At 46.7% G+C, this 17695-nt stretch overlaps 1 protein-coding gene across 1 annotated transcript in view; it reads left to right on the top strand.

Moving 5' to 3' along the window:
- The window catches only part of DPF3 (double PHD fingers 3), a 211048-nt gene that overhangs the window by 94018 nt on the left and 99335 nt on the right, over window positions 1-17695 (top strand). The window lies entirely within an intron of this gene.

The following is a 17695-nucleotide window of genomic DNA, read 5'->3' as shown; positions in this document are numbered from 1 at the left end:
GGGGTTTCAATGGCTGAGAGTTTAGGGGAGGTCTTGGGGAGATCAATAGAATGTTCATCAGTTTATGCTAATGTATCAAAGTAAGATTTAGTTTCTTAACTTCATCTGCCCTTGGGTGTGGTTGGCCCAAATGGCACTAATTGGATTTCTGCTACCCGTCTCCCTGAGTGGGTGATTTAAGCTATTTACCCTCTGGTTGGGGAGAGGTGTAAACCATTTACTCCCAAGTGTCCTTGGTTATAGAAGACAGGATGTTGCGATTTACTAGATGGCTGTAAACTACTTGGCTGTTTATCTGTCTCAGTTTCCCTATTCCGCTTGTCCTGGCTACTAGCCTGTCTTACTCCTAGCATCTCTCTGTAGGTCAGCGGTTCTCAACCTGTGGGTCAGGAGCCCTTTGGGGGTCCAACGACCCTTTCACAGGGGTCGCCTAAGACCATCGGAAAACACATATATAATTACATATTGTTTTTGTGATTAATCACTATGCTTTAATTATGTTCAATTTGTAACAATGAAATTGGGGGTCACCACAACATGAGAAACTGTATTAAAGGGTCACGGCATTAGGAAGGTTGAGAACCACTGCTCTAGGTGACCGTGAGCACTCAGAGGCAAGTTCTTGGCCTGGCACCTCTTCACGCTCCATGACCATTAGCTGTTGGCTGTTGTTGTTATTACTTGGATAAACATTATTTTAGAAAGAGGTGGTATCAATAAGTGGGTCGATACAATATAAAGTATTCCACGGGCTCAGCATACACTTACCGTCGAGGCAGAGTGGAGTGGTGGTGAGAGCTTGGGCTTCGAGACGAGGCGGCCAGTTCAAAGCCTGACTAGGCCACTCCTTAAGGGATCTTCAGCCTATGACTTCAGGGGAACCCCAGTGTCCTTACTGTAGAATGTGGGATAGTAATGGCTTCTCTCTCATGGGGTTGCTGCAATCACAAAATGCATTACTGTTTCTAAAGCACCTAGAACGGGGCCAACCCACAGTGAGGGCTGCCTGGTGTACTGTGTTGCTATGGCTCAGGAATGCATTGCCAGCACAAGGAGCTGGGGACCAAGGCCCCTGCTCCCAGGAGCTTGCTCACAGTGGGTCTGGAACACGTGTTTATGGAGATCCTGGCACCCAAGGCAGCATATGATGGTTACTGAGTAAGTGGCCAGACCTTAGTGGAGGGAGGCATCATCGGAGGACTGGTGAGGGGAGGCTTTGAGGAGGGATGTGAAGACAAGAAAAGAAAATTAATGCTGACCAGCTCTGATGTCATCAGTCAGGAGGAGACAAACACAATCCACTCAGTCTCCCCCAAGCACTGCTTCTGCCCTTCCCTCCTGGCCTTTCCCAGCAGTCTGCAACCCCCAGGCCCGGCCTCAACTTCACCCTCAGGCCTATCGATGGGAGGCAGCCTTCTAACCCCCTCTGTCAGCTCCCATGGAGCCCTTAAATCTCCTGGAAGTTGTTGAGACTCTTCTACCTTCAAATTCACCCACACCAGAGTGGCCAGGAAAGGTTAGAGGTCAGAGGACAGAGGTCGGGTGCTGGGAGGATGGGGGTGAAGGTGGATAGCACTGTTTATGGAATGAACCAGAACCCCGCGTGCTTGGCAACTGGCAGATACTTCTGGTAAGATAAGTGGAACCCTCTGCAAGGTAATTATTAGAGAACATAAATTCCCCTGATAACCTGTCTTGGGAGGAGATATTGATGGCTGTGAGGCATGTGCTGGAGGTTGTGCTCGCTCCATCGAAATTGGCTCCCGTCCCCCGGCCTCCTCCTTTCCCCTAATCAGCCTTTCATCTAATCAGCTCCCCTGCCCATCCATCCTCCCCCTCAGACCTCAGCCTCCAGCTCAGGTTGGCTCTTTTGGACTTTTTTTTTTTTGGACTCTCTTAATGATGAAGGTCCCAATACACAGCACAGCCACATGCATCCCTGTGGTTCTACAGGATTGGTGGGAAAGGTACAGCCCCCATGAGGAAAAGCTTCTAAGAATAGAAGGAGGCTCTGAGCTTTGCCTGGGCCCAGGTCCCCAGGATGAGCACTAATTGAGTGCTGCCGAGTGAGCGTCAGGCTCCGGGAAGGGCCGGGGCTGTGCCTGGTCCCAGGGATGGAGACAAGGTAAATCAGGCGCTTAGCGTGGGCACCTGTCTCGTCCCTTGATTTGGCTCTGCCCATATCCCATCAGTCCGAACATGTAAGGATAATTCTCTCCATTTGACAGAGGAGAGCCTGGGGCCCAGAGGGGTTGAGAGGCTTGTCAAAGACCTACAACGACTAAGTTCCCACTTCAACCTGGGACCGAGGTCCAGCCTTGATTCCCCCATTAGCCTGTCACCCCCACATGAGGTGATAGAACGTCTTCACCAAAACAGCCGAGGGCTGGGATGCTTCTGTGAGCCTTATGCCGATCCTCTGGAGAGGAGAGAGATGGGTGAGCCAGGCAGGGAGGCCCTGTAGGTCGAGGAAGCCTGGATAGGAGCCTTGGCTGGCGCCTGGGGGCTCTTGACTTTATGTGAGTGAGGGAGACAAGGGGCACCATCCTGTTTGACAGAGAACACCCCGGGGAGGGGCACTGCTCCCCCCTCCACCCCCCCCCTGCCTCAGCAGTAACCCTTCCCACCCACCAGGAGGAAGTGAGGCCTGTGCATCTAAGAAGCGTCCTTTCGCCCATTGGACGAAAGCATTTCCCAAGTGAGAAAGGGCTTTCAGGGGAAGCTAGAAGAATTAATTCTCAGTGTTGCGTTTTGCTTGCTGTAGTTAACAATCATTATTAAATAGGTAGGGTGAGCTAGTGCTTGCTTTCCTTAGTGTTAACTGTATTTATGGGTTTTTATTAAGTTATACCAAGCTGGGATAATTGTAAAAATATTTGCTTAAGCTGCGTGGCTCTGGGGCCTCCCATTCTACTTTCTCTCATTCCAAGGACGGAGTCATTTCATTATTCAAGTCTTATCCTATCAACTAAAAGTCAGCGGACTTTTTCTGTAAAGGCCCATTTTAGGTAAATATTTAGGTAAATATCTTAGGCTTTGCAGGCCATGCGATGAGCTGGAACTCCTCAACTCTAACACTGTAGTGTGAAAGCAGCCACAGACAATATGCAGGCGAATGGGCATGGCTGCCTTCCTGTTGAACTTGACTTACAGACATTCATGGTGGGCCAGATCTGGCCCACGGGCTGTGGTTTGCAGACCCTGCTACACACGTGGAGAAGTCCCTCAACTAGGAGCCTGGACACGGTCTACCGTCGGCACTGCTCCTGTGCGACTGAGGGAAATCCCTTCACCTCTCTGGTTATTGATTTTCCTTGTAATATAACAGAAGCACCAGACTGGACAACCTCTGACCCTCTGGGATTCTTAAACCTGGCTCTTTAGTTATTTGAATCTGGCATCTTTCTTTCCCTCCTGTCAGTTTGGAATCACAGGGCCTCTCAGGGCCATCACTCCTTAATCACTTGGGGATATAGTATTTGGTTTCTAAACCACATCATGCATTTTGCCTTTCTTTGATGGTGTCTTTTCAGGCAGCCCCATCACCCACCCACTTCTTGAGTTACTGGGAGGTGGCTCTGTGATAGGAAAGTTGACATCTGGACAGTTTGCAGTTTGGGAAACCCAGGCGCAAAACAGAGAAATAATTAAGATTGCCCAGCAAATCAGTAATGCTCTTAGAGAAACCGGTGCCTCCCGAACAGGAAGTGTTCGAATTATTCTAGTCCTGGAGGCACCATCCACTGTGAAGGGGCATGGGCCCTGTGGGGCTGATAGCATAGTGGCTAAGAGCAAGCTTCTGGTCCGAAACTGCCTGGGCTTATATCTTCTCTTGTCTGTGAAATAGGGGGAATACGTGTAAAGTGCTTAGAAGTGTGCCTGGCACACATAGTAAGTGCTCAATAAATAGTAGCCATGCCGCCGTTAATGTTATTAACATCATCGTGTCATCCTTCTCTACATATGCGTCCGGTGGCTCTTCCTCATTTTTATACTAGACTCATCTTTAACTTTTGGATTGGAGATGGGGGCTGAATTCTTTGCTCCTGACCTGTGTAATAAGTGACTTTTGCTGAGGTGGACAGATTGAGGGAAGAAGACTGTAGGGGGAAGGGAAGGGAAAGGAAGGGAAGGGAAGGGAAGGGAGGAAGGGAGGAAGGAAGGAAGGAAGGAAGGAAGGAAGGAAGGAAGGAAGGAAGGATGGGAGGGAGGGAGGAAACTTGGGTTCATGAGGAAAGGAGGATCAGATTCTAAATTTAGTCATGCTCCCTTTGTAGTTGGTGTGATGGGAAGACTAGACCTTCCTAAGCAGTATTGAGGTTTGATACCCTTTGTCATTGTGAGGGCAGATTTAGGTATTTCACCTTTCTTTTGGTTTTGGTTTCCCAGGATAATATATATATATATATATTAGTATATTGTTATTGATTTCACAGAGAAAGGGGGAGGGAAAGAGAGATACAAACATCTATGATGAGAGAGAATCATTGATCGACTACCTCCTGCACGTCCCCTACTGGGGATTGAGCCCACAACCCAGGCATGTGCCCTGATTGGGAATCGAACCATCACCTCCCATTTCATAGGTCAACCCTCAACCACTGAGCAACACTGGCCGGGCCCCAGGATATTTTTACCATTTTCATCAGAGAACCCAAATTTGGGGATATGACTAGCCCCTCGGTCGGCCTGGCTTTGTTCTGTCCTTGTTAAAAGCTTTCCAAGCGTGTGCCTCCAAAAACAGCAGGCCCGAGACGGTTTGCACAGGCGGCTGCCAAGAGAAATTGGGGTGACGGTGAACCTCGTGGCAGGTTAAATGAGACTCAGTGCTTCTTTGTTTGCCTTGATGTCCCTCAGAAGGACGCCTGGAGATCACTTGGTCTGCAGGATGTTTGCTTCTGCAGGCTGATTTAACCAACTCTGACAGGAGGGCAGAGGTCCCCCAGCAAGGTCAGGACCACAAATCCCATCCCAGCAGGTGCATGACGAGGAGACAGTGCCCTCCGGATGACCTTCAGGTTTCCATTGATTTCCCGTCAAGTAGTGCTTCCCTACCCCCATCCTGCTCCTGCCCCTGCCCCTACCCGTAGGCTCAGGGCTCTGGATGAGGACATGGATCCGTTTTCTGAGAAAGAACATGCAGAAGAGGTTAATTCAGAGAGAGGCCCTTTAAAGGACGTGGAGTTGCTATGTTGGGGACCATCTTCTGGCACTACTAGTTTACAGTGCTAATACCAGGCCTGGAATGTCCTTTAGGGGCATAGAAAAGAGTGGCTGATGTCACAAATGGCATCATTTACCCACTTGGCCCCACTTCTCTCCAGGTTTTGGAGTGTGGAGGTGGCATTGTGGGGTCATGAGCAAGATTCGAGTATGGACAGTGGAATGGGTCCCTAACCTGCTGTCAGGAGTGTGTTGGGCTGAGAGGACCAGAAGGGAGAAGTTGGCAGTGTGAGCTTCACCCCCTGCCCTGGGGCCTCTCCAGCACTGACCTTCTTGCCCTCTGGAAGATCAGGCTTCCATAACATCCAAACTGTCGGTTGCAGGTAGACCTAGATCTTTTATTTATTTGTTCAGTGTATCCATTTCCGATGTTAAGCATTTCCGATGTGCCAAATCCTGCGTTAGGTCAAGGGATCCAGTCTTAGACCGGGGAAGGAAGACCCTCATCTCATGGAGCCCACAATTTTATGTAGAGACAATCAGCAGGCAAAGAGAGAAAGGAGGACAAATTTTGAAAGTGGTAAGTATTATGAAAATGTAAAGTAAAATATGAGACAGCCAGGGCTAGAGCAGGAGCTGAATAGAGTGGGCTACCCTAGAGAGGGTAGATTGAAGAAGGAGAAGGAGAAGATCTGAGAGGAATGTATACCAGGAAGAGGGAGCAGCATATGTAAAGGTCCTGAGGTGAAATGATCTTGGTATATTAGAGGGACAGAAAGAAGTACAGTGAGGATGGGGTCCAGTCGGCAGGGAGGGCAGGAGACAAGGTGGAGTAGGAGAGGTGGGTGTGGCCAGACAGTCTGGGGCCTGCAGTCACGGGAAAGAGTTCGGATTTTATTCTGAGTGCAATGAAAAGCCATTGGAGGGAGTTAAGGAGGAGAATGTCATAATCTGATTTCCACTTAAAAGAGATCATTTGGTCTTCTGTGTTGAGTATTGACTGCAGAAGTAGGTGTTCTTTGTGGTTGTGTTTTAAATGCCAATATTCCCTTTACTGGAGGAGGCAGCCTGGAGGCCCTTCGATTCCAGCAGCAGAGATGGGTTCGGAGGATGTGTTCATCCAAGAATTGTCTCTGATCAGTGGTGTGCTTCTGCTGACAGTCACACCCAGGGGACAGCATCCTGTGCCCAGCTCATCGTTGGGGTTTCAGAAAGGACTCAGCCTAGAAACCAAAAAAGTAAAAATATTTTTCAGTCAATGAGGTTTCTGTGATGGGCGTGTGTTTTTTTCTAGGTATGCTTCACCCTAGATAAAGCAGTCTTTTTTTTACTTTTGAAAGGTGGTTGCATTCTACACATTTTTTAGTCCCTGGAGGAGGCATTTATTTTGTCACGTCTGGATGCCATTTGGAAGGCAAACCTGGGACACAGAAAAGCTGCAGTCTTCTCCCTCCCCAGAGCACCCCCCTCTCCTGACCGTCCCCCCCACCCCCATTATTTACTGGAAGGAACCACACTGCTTTCCTCCCTCCTTCAGTCTCTTGTCCTTGGCAGCCCCTTGTCTTCAACCCTGAGTTGCATATGTCATCACAACACCCAGTGGCAGCTCAGAAATCATGGCCACGTTCAATATAAATTCCGTCTTGCTTAGATAGCTTTGCATAATAAGTCCCTGAAAAGTCTTTACCAGAGTGGATGCCGCAAAAGGAATTTATTGGGTCTAGCGGGCCCAAACTGAGTGGCATTCAAGTCATAATGGGGTTCTTAGGGTTCCAAGTCTTCATCTGACAGCTTATGCAAGGCAGCGCCCTTGTCTCCCATATGCCTTTCTTGTGATGTTATGAAAGTCAGAATCGCTGCCAGAGTGACCACTCTAAGGATTTTTTTTTTAGTTTTATTCATTTCAAACGGGCCGGATCCGGCCCGAAGACGTCTGTGGGACTAGTCTGCGGCTGGGTTAGTGCTTCCAGGTTAATCCAGGCCGCCTGCCCGAACTAAACCAGCCGAGTTACAGTCAGTTAATTGGGCCTTCCAATTCTGCCATTAAAATATGGCCCAAGAACCTCACAAGGCCCTCGTGCTCATGTCCTTGCTTTGGAGGTTGGGGAGCTATCTTTAGATAATCTTCAGATTTCTCAGTCACTGGGGGATCTGTCAGAACTACAGATACCTTAGATCACATCTCAAGCCTACAGAATCAGAATTTCACAGCCCCCGCCCCACCCCCACTGATTCTGCCACAAACCAAAGTTTGCACCCAGAGCCCTAGGCCCTTCTGGAGAGTGGGGTGATGGCATGCTTGATAAGCACCAAGGGATGCTTCCCGCATCAGCAGATGACGTCACATAGTGAGCTTCTTGTAAAGTTCAGAGAAGGGGAATATCTGCATCTTGTGGTGTGAATGTTGTAGATGGAGAAATGAAAAAAACCCCAAGAGATGAAGGAAAATTCAGTAGGATGTGAACTTGTAGGATGTCTGTTTTCAGATGCCTAATCCTGTGCCGTGGAGAAGCCAGATAACTTCACATGGAGAAACTCCAAGTGTCCCAAGCCTCTCTCAACTGCGAAGCTCCCATTAGTTTGCTAAGGATGGCATGGCGTTTCAATCGAGCAATCCATATTGACCACATGCTTCTGAATTCCCTGCACTCTGCTTGGTTGGGTAGCGCCGAGTATGGAACGCTTAGTCCCTGTCTTCAAAATGTTATAATCTATCTAGTCAGGTGGGGAGAGATGAGGAGGGCCGTTCAGATGGGGAAAACACAAGTGAAACATGTGGGGAGCTCAGAGAAGGCAGAGAGCAAGCATTATTGGCCGGGATAACTGGGAGGCTTTCTAGAAGAGGCAGGACTCAGTCAGACCACGGGCAGGAGGCAAGGATTCCAGGTGGGAGGAAGCATTTTGTTGGAGTCCAGGGGTAGGGCTGTCTGCTGCATCTATGTGGAAAGATCAGATTATTCATCCATTCTTTCTTCTTTCAATTCAACATGGCAAGCTGTGCTGGGCTTGGGGGCAAAGTGACAAAAGCCAGATGCAGTCTCTACATTTGGGGCAGGCTTCGGACTTCTGGGATCATTACGCAACCATTTCGGTGTTCTCCTGGATGCCTGAGGTTCGACCTCTGCCACCCACTGCCTTCTGTCTTAGGACAGAGGTTTGGGCGGTCACCGAACAGCCTTGAAGACACTGCAGCAGTGAGTGTGGTGTGTATGTGTGCCACGTGGAGGGCACGGGCCAGCTCAGGCAGAGGGTCATTCACAAAGTGGCAGACAATATTACTCTTTGGGGGAAGGAGAAAGGAATGACCACTGATCATACCCACATGTGGGAAGTAGAATTTAGACTCAGGGAGGATGAGTCACTTGCCTCAGGGCTGTGCAACCAGTAAGGGGTGGAGCTGGACTCAGATCTGCCTGATTCCCAGTCTCTGTCCTTTTTCCTCTGCTCCCCATACCCCTACTCCCGCCCCCGCCCCCTCCACCCCATACCTCTCCAAGGGCCTTGACGGTTTGGTAAAGGAATTTGGGCACCTTTGAGAGCCATCTGGGCTACTATACTAAGAAGTCCAAGACTAAACGCTGGGTTTGAGGGCGAGTTCTTTTTGTCAGGGTGGGTAGGAGAAAAGTTACAGTGATTGTAGTCAGGAACCTGCTGCAATAACCGGGCGCTGAACTAAATGAGAGCGATTGCAGACATTCTCTCGTATTTTTTTCCCCAAAGTTGCAAGTAGACAGCCATGCGATCTAAAACACCGACCTATATGTGCAAAAAACTCAGGAGACCACACCCATGCATGCAGAATATGCTTTACCACTCTCATTTAAACCCCTACCGTAGGCGATCGGCAGAGGAATTGTTGGAAGCAATTCAACAAAGACTTATTAGGCACCTACTGTGTGCTGGGCTCTCTGTACAGGACACTGGGGTAAATCAATAAAAAGGCCAAGTATGCACCGCCCCCGGGGGGAGCCTTTCATGTTGAAGTTTCTGTGAGCAGTGCCTCCTGGAGTTGTTCAGTGCAAGTCCCGAGTGGCTGTGTGAGTGGCCCTGTGAATATGGTCGGTGCCCTCGTGGAGTTTATAGTTTAGTAGGGAAGACAAATATTAAGCAATGAATTGAGTTGAAATTGATATATTGATATTATTAATAGTAGTGTTATTGTTGTCTTTGTTGGAAGGGGTCAGGATGAGGGAGGAAGGGGATTGGAATCTCTTACCCATCACCTATAGCCCTTTCCTATGTTAAATATCAGAAACACTGTCTTAGTCAGCTTGGGCTGCTATAACAAAACAAACATAGACTGGATGGCTTAAACAACAGACATTTATTTTTCACAATTCTGGAGGCTGGGAAATCTGAGATCAGGGTGGCAGCACAGGCTAGTTCTGGTGATGGTTGAGGGTTTTCTTCCTGACTTGCAGATGGCTGTTCTCATGCTGTCTCTTCACATGGGGGATGGAGGAGAGAGAGAGAGAGAGAGAGAGAGAGAGAGAGAGAGAGAGAGAGAGAGAGATTTCTCTTCTTATGAGGGAACTAATCCCTTCATCCCCAAATGTTGCATCTCCAAATACCCACACTGAGGGTTAGGCCTTCAATATGTGAATTTGGGGGGTGGGGGAGATACATATTTCAGTCCATAGCAAACACGAAACTTGGCTTTGTGTCAAGGGCAGCTGTAGGAACAGTGTAACTATGAGGAAAGTGAAAAGCTTCCCCCCTTGCCCAATATTGCCCCTCTCTTGCTAATTATAAAACACTACAGAGCCAGGCCGGCATGGCTCAGTGGTTGAATGTTGACCTATGAACCAGGAGGTCACAGTTTGATTCCCTCTCTGAAATCAGTAAAAAATATATTTTTAAACAAAACAAAACACATACACACACAAAAATTACATAAATGGGAGATGGTTTTCCATGCCTCAGTTAAACATACTTAAATGCACACAGGAGGAAGTTAGTCTATTGCTGTAGATGAGTTCTATTGTGTTTGTGGGCCGCTGTGGAAGTATGGGTAGCTGGGTGGGACAGCAGAAAATCCAGGTGCCCATGCACAAAAGAGCAGCCCCTGGGGAAGGAGGGGACAGAAATCCTGCCATAGGCCAGGGCTTCTGTTTATCTCTGCTGATTCCTGTTTTTGTGCACAGATAACTGTGATGGGCCAAGGTCCCTTTTTACAGTCCAAGGGGATTTGTGGCCATGCAGTGGGAATGGAGGAAAAGGACAAACCCTAAGAAAGGAAAGAATTCAGTGCCAGATGGAGTGAAGGAAAGGGAAGGGCCAAGGACAGCTTGCTAGGGAGATAGGAGAGCAGTGTTCCTCTCCCCATCCCCGACCCTAGAAGAATGGAGACTCCGGGGCGGGAGCAGGTTCTGGCAAGAGATGAGGAAGTTGCTTTTGGACAGGTGTTTGCGGTAAGGCAGGGTGTCTGTCCTTGGGTCAGAACACAGGACCAGAGGGACAGTGAAGAGCCGGAGAGCCCAGGTGTCTGGGTTGGAGGGCTGGGTCTGGAATCTATGAGAACAGCAGTCAGGTCTCAAGGGAGAGGGAAGTGAAAGTGTGAGGAAGGAGAGGAGCAAGAATCTTGAGGGGTGTGTGTGTGCTACGGGCCCTGAAAATCACCGTTAGAGCCTCACTGGCATTCATTTTGGAGAAGTCTCACTTTTCCCACTGTGGGTCCTCTTTGGCCCCTGGAATCCATTTCTTCACAGATGTGCTGCAGGGGGGTCACAGAGCACTCTCACAGCTAGGGTCCTTTCATTCCAGGTGGGTCCTAAGGGAGCTCACCCCTCACAAAGCCCCAGGCCCAGGCAGCCAGCACGGCTCCACGTGGAGAGCCCAGCAATTGGTTCCCTGGCCTTCCTCGCTTCTGGTTGCAGTCGTGAGTAGCCTGAAGTCAGCTGCAGACGAGAACATCGTTCTACTCTGCCTGTGCCAGCCTAGGACGTCTATCATCCAGCAGGAAAGCCAGCCCTCTTGGTTTGGTGTGGATAGGTGATGGCTGAGGCTTGGCTGTGCCTGACCCAGCCTGAAGCACGCTGGTCACCACTTCACAAAATGAGTCATTCGCTGCCAGCTTTTCCTTGCTCCCTCTGCCCCTTGCAACTCAAATGCAAATGTCACCCCTGAGATCCTATCACTGTGGGGCACTGTGGGGTATTTTTTTTTTTTTAAAGAAATACCACATTGAAAAGGACAATTGTCCTCTCTCCTGTTAAAGACAGCAGAGCAAGCCTTGTGAAGATTTTGGCTAATTAACTTTTGGAGAAGAGCTGCTTGAATTTACCAAGGAGGTTCAAGCCTCTTTTCTCCTCCCATATCTTGGAAAAGGCTTTACGTTTTGTTTCCAAATCTCTGCCATCGCCTGGTCTGTTTAAAAGTGACTTCCCTGGAGAGGATGGCAGAGCGGGTGTTGGATGTCACATTTTTGCAGCTTCAATCTTTAATACAGTTGTTCCAGTCCCCAGGAAGCCTTTTCTGTTTACTTAAGGGAGGTATTATTCACACAAAGAGTACATTTAAAAATACACCCCCAGCATGCCTGTTACTAATAACGTTGCATGTTATGAAAGTGGAAAGTATTTAGGATGAAATTAATTTTCACTCAGTGCACCACTTTGTTTGACTTTCTTGTTCCATTCCGCATCGGGCACGGACTTGGCCAACCTCACTTTTCATTTTCTTTTCTTTTTTTTAAAAAAATATATTTTTATTGACTTCAGAGAAGAAGGAAGAGGGAGAGAGAGATAGAAACACCAATGATGAGAGTGAATCACTGATCGGGCGCCTCCTGCACGCCCCCCACTGGGGATCCAGCTTGCCACCCGGGCATGTACCCTTGACCGGAATTGAACCCAGGACCTTTCAGTCCATAGGCCAACGCTCTATCCACTGAGCCAAACCAGCTAGGGCCTCATATTCATTTTCAGCAAGTTCACTTTCTTGTTCCTCTCTTTTGGATTGAAGTTGTTGGAAGTGAGTTACGAGCATAGCAGGAAAAGTCTAATTTGAGCACCTACTATAGATTCCTTTTGTCTTGGCTTCCAGAAGTTTGTTTTAAAAATGGAGACTCTCTTTTCTCCAGTTGATGAGTTTTAGTGTACAATTTTCTTTAAAAAAAAAAAATATTTTATTGATTTTTTACAGAGAGGAAGGGAGGGGGATAGAGAGTTAGAAACATCGATGAGAGAGAAACATTGATCAGCTGCCTCCTGCACACTCCCCACTGGGGATGTGCCCGCAACTAAGGTACATGCCCTTCACTGGAATCGAACCTGGGACCCTTGAGTCCACAGGCGATGCTCTATCCACTGAGCCAAACTGGCCTGGACTCTTTTTGTTTTTTTAATGGGTTATCTTTTTGCAGACTTTCTGGGGTTGGAGTAGTTAATATCTCTTTTGGCAGTCTGTCCAAAGATTGTGGGAAAACAGATAACTGCTTCTCACATTGGACACCTCCCTGTCACGTGTTCTTTCGTGTCAGCTCCCATCAGTGTGGCGTGGCTGGTCGCTGTGCTGTGGAGGGGAGCTGGAGCATCCGGGGCACCCTGGCCACGCTGGCCACCTTGCCTGTGCTGAGCCATGTCGCTTTAGGAGACATTTAAGCTGGTGGGATACACATGCGAACACTTTGTAGGAAATGTTTCTTTATTTTTGATCAATCTCATGATCCTTGTTACCAACCTTGATTACATCAGCATATGTGTTGTTATGTTTTATAGCATTTTAATGGGCTTTCATTGCCCTCCCCAATTCAGTTGCAGCTGTGTAACTATTACAATTTGATTACAGTTTGGTTTTCAACTGGTAGGACACTTTCTGAACACGTTTTGCCTTCCTGTTGGGTGAAGATATTCAGAGGTGAAAAAGGAATAAAGGGCTTTTTTTTTTTTTTAAGGGGGCATGTCAGTAAGTAATTTTGAAATGATGCCTCAGAAGCTGCAACGATTGTATCCTCCCAGAATGAGAAATTTGCTTTAAACTCTTTGGTAGACTCTGATCCACTGACTTAAAAATAAAAAAGTGTGGGAAATTTTATTTAAAATTTGCTTTCTTTATTCCTCTAAATATTTTGGTTTAAGAGATATATTATTTTTAACTTAGTGACTTTCCCTCCCTGATTTTGGCTTTTCAAATCTACATAGAATCAAAACAAAGGGACATTCATAATGTTGCTTCAAAATGAGCTACTTGATTCTCCCTTTGGCCCTGCGTTCCCAGGCTCTCCCCTTCCGGTCTCCTCCTCCTCTCCGTGAAGAGGCTCAAGTTCACCTGGCAATGATTATGTTATGACACTTGTGTTCAGGAGCCATTTATTAACCTTCAACATGTGCCTATCTGTCATTTATTAGGTATTTGATCTCATTGATTTTTTTGTGTGATTTAAATTTCAAAATTTTGCTCTTTATTAATTTGGTAGGCAAAACAAATATTATTGCTATAACTTTGAAAATTTAATTGAATTATTTTCAATTACAGTTGACCTTCAATATTATTATTTTTAAATCTTTATTGTTTCGATTATTACAGTTGTTCCTCTTTTTTCCCCCCACAGCTCCCCTCCACCCGGTTCCCACTCCACCCTCTGCCCTTAAATGCCCCCTCCCCCAACTGTCCTCATCCATAGGTGTACGATTTTTGTCCAGTCTCTTCCCGCACCCCCCACACCCCTTTCCCCCCGAGAATTGTCAGTCCACTCCCTTTCTATGCCCCTGATTCTATTATATTCAGCAGTTTATTCTGTTCATCAGATTTTTTATTCACTTGATTTTTAGATTCACTTGTTGATAGATATGTATTTGTTGTTCATAATTTTTTAAAAAAAATATATTTTATTGATTTTTTACAGAGAGGAAGGGAGAGAGATAGAGGGTTAGAAACATCGATGAGAGAGAAACATCGATCAGCTGCCTCCTGCACATCTCCTACTGGGGATGTGCCCGCAACCCAGGTACATGCCCTTGACCGGAATCGAACCTGGGACCTTTCAGTCCGCAGGCCGACGCTCTATCCACTGAGCCAAACCGGTTTCGGCATAATTTTTATCTTTACCTTTTTCTTCTTCTTCCTCTTCTTAAAGAATACCTTTCAGCATTTCATGTAATACTGGTTTGGTGGTGATGAACTCCTTTAGCTTTTTCTTATCTGTGAAGCTCTTTATCTGATCTTCAATTCTGAATGATAGCTTTACTGGGTAAAGTAATCTTGATTGTAGGTTCTTGGTATTCATCACTTTGAATATTTCTTGCCACTCCCTTCTGGCCTGCATAGTTTCTGTTGAGAAATCAGCTGACAATCGTATGTCAATTGTATGTCCCTTGTAGGTAACTAACTGTTTTTCTCTTGCTGCTTTTAAGATTCTCTCTTTGTCTTTTGCTCTTGGCATTTTAATTATGATGTGTCTTGGTGTGGTCCTCTTTGGATTCCTTTTGTTTGGGGTTCTCTGTGCTTTCTGGACTTATAAGTCTATTTCTTTCACCAGGTAGGGGAAGTTTTCTGTCATTATTTCTTCAAATAGGTTTTCAATATCTTGCTCTCTCTCTTCTTCTGGCACCCCCACAATTCGGATGTTAGTACGCTTGAAGTTGTCCCAGAGGCTCCTTACACTATCTTCGTATTTTTGGATTCTTTTTGCTTTTCCGGTTGGGTGTTTTTACTTCTTCGTACTTCAAATCTTTGACTTGATTCTTGTGATCCTCTAGTCTGCTGTTGGATCTCTGTATAATATTCTTTATTTCAGTCAGTGTATGCTTAATTTCTAGTTGGTCCTTTTTCATATCCTCGAGGGTCTCACTAGACTTATTGAGGGTCTTACTAAATTTATTGGTGGATTCTAGAAAATTCTTGAAAAACCTTATAACCGTGGTTTTGAACTCTATATCCAGTCATTTGCTTTCCTCCATTTCTGTCATTTGTGACCTGTTTCTTTGTCTCTGCATTTTGGCTGCTTCCCTGTGTTGATAGAGTGGCTTTGTGTGCTAGGTGTCCTATAGGGCCCAGTGGCTCAGCCTCCCCAATTACCTGAGGTGGACACTCTTGGTGCACCCCTTTGTGGGCTGTGTGCACAGTCTTGTTGTAGTTAAGCCTTGATTGTTGTAGGTTATCACTGGGAGGAAATGACCTCCAGGCCAATTGGCTGTGAGAATCAGCTGTGTCTGCAGTGGGAGAACTTCTGTGCTGGAGACACCCTTATGGGGCAAGACTTGCTTCAGTGGGGCTTTGGTGCTCAGTGAGTCTGCCCCCTGAGTGTGTCCCTTATGGATCTGAGGAGTTGTAATATGGATGGTCCCACTCTGACCACTGGGTACACTGGCATTTGGATCTCTAAGGAGGTGCTAATTTAGCCTCTGCCTGAGGCTACCCAGCAGGAGCTATGGAGAGATCTGCAGATTCCTCTTCTTTGCTTGGGATTTGGAGGTCCCCGATGAGGACCAGCTATGAAGCAATGCAAGCTGCTGTGGAGCCTTTGGGCCTTCTTTTGGATGTTCTGGGTCTCTCTGACCCAGCTGCAGTTTGTTAGGTAATTTTAGATTGCAAAGGGCCAGGCCATTCATATGCAAAAGCCTCTGCGCACAGCTTGGGTGGGGCGGGGTCTCAGGGAATCAACAGGGTGGAGCAAACAGCTATGGCTAATCCTCAGTCCTGCCCTAAGAGGTCCCCGGTCTCAGTGTCCCGAGTTAATCGCTGCAAGCACCTCTGAGAGAAAGCCGCCCTCGAGTTCCGCCCGCTGCCAGACAGTCCAGTTTCTCCCTGTATGTGTCTGGGTCCCCAGAGACTCGCCTGGAACTGGAGTCGGGGCCATCGGGAGCTTATGTCTCCCTCCCAATTGAAAAAGACAACCGTGTCCTCAGTTGCCAGCCCTTTCTGTGTGTGCCTCCGTACCTCTGCACTTTACTTTCGCACCTCCTCTGAGTCTCAGTGTGCTTTTCTCTTTCCTTCTAGTTGTAGAATTTCCACCCAGCCAGCCTTCCTGTGGTTCTGGATGATGTTAGTTTTGTCTTTTAGTTGTGTTTTTGAAGTGGTTGTGCGAGGCAGCAATTTCAGGTGTTTACCTATGCCGCCATCTTGGTTTTCTCGACCTTCAATATTATTTGATATGAGTTTTAGGTATGTGCCTTACATTTGATCAGTTTTTATAAATGTTATATTTTTGGCCTTTGAAAAGGATACTATCTTAAAATTAGTAGCATTACCACATGTCCAAGGATACCAAAGATTCAGGAATATACAATTTACTGTGCTTAATCAGAAAACCAGAAAGATCTTTCTAGGTTTTGAATTGGATTATTTTGAGTTCAAAATCAACTATTATTATTTTAAATGCTTCTTTTATTTATCATCAGAAAGTTCTTTTTTTTAAAGCTCTATTGAGCTTTGTTTATTTATTTATTTTTATTATCCTCACCTGAGGATATATTTACAGATATATATGTGTATATATATAATATATTAAAAAATATTAAAATATACTTTAAAAATTATTTTTACTGATTTCAGAGAGGAAGGGAGAGGGAGAGATAGACACATCAATGATGAGAGAAAATCATCGATTAATTGCCTCCTGCATGCCCCACACTGGGGATTGAGCCCACAACCTGGGCACATGCCCTGACCAGGAATCAAACCATGACCTCCTGGTTCATAGTTTGGCACTCAACCACTGAGCAACACTGGCCAGGCCTGAGGATATTTTTTTCATTGATTTTTAGAGTCGAAGAAAGTGAGGTGAGGGGAGAGAGAGAGAGAGATGAGAGGGACACATTGATTGATTACCTGCATCCAAGGTATGTACCCTTGACCAGGAATCGAGCCTGCCACCCTTTGGTGCACAGGCCAATGCTGTAACCACTGAGCCCAACGGCCAGGGCAGAAAGTTATTTTTCTGTAAGTGTGTGGTTTTAAAAGACTGGTGCATGCCCCTCTTCACCTCCTTCCCTAATCCATCATGGATTGTTTCCTCTGTCCTTCTTCCTCTGTCCTTCTAAGTCTTTTATTTAGATAGTTTGTCTATTGCAGGGGTCCTCAAACTATGGCCCGCGGGCCACATGTGGCCCGCCGAAAACATTTATCCGGCCCGCCGGGTGTTTTTGCCGCCGCTGTGTGCATAGGAATTTGTTCATAGTTTTTTTTTAAACTATAGTCCGGCCCTCCAACGGTCTGAGGGACAGTGAACTGGCCCCCTGTTTAAAAAGTTTGAGGACCCCTGGTCTATTGTAATGGGAATCTGTGCATCTATGCTGGAGAGTAGGGTTCATTCTAGACCAGTGGTTCTCAACTTGTGGGTCGCGACCCCTTTGGGGGTCGAACGACCCTTTCAAAGGGATCGCTTAAGACCATCGGAAAACACATATATAATTACATATTGTTTTGGGGATTAATCACTATACTTTAATTATGTTCAAATGAAAACACATCCTGCATATCAGATATTTACATTACGATTCATAACAATAGCAAAATTACAGTTATGAAGTAGCAACGAAAATAACTTTATGGTTGGGGTCACCACCACATGAAGAACTGTATTAAAGGGTCT

Source organism: Myotis lucifugus, unplaced genomic scaffold, assembly GCF_000147115.1.
Source record: "Myotis lucifugus unplaced genomic scaffold, Myoluc2.0 scaffold_207, whole genome shotgun sequence".
Lineage (NCBI taxonomy): Eukaryota > Metazoa > Chordata > Mammalia > Chiroptera > Vespertilionidae > Myotis > Myotis lucifugus.
Note: the sequence above shows the minus strand (reverse complement) of the source record. Positions and strands in the feature narration are given on the sequence as shown.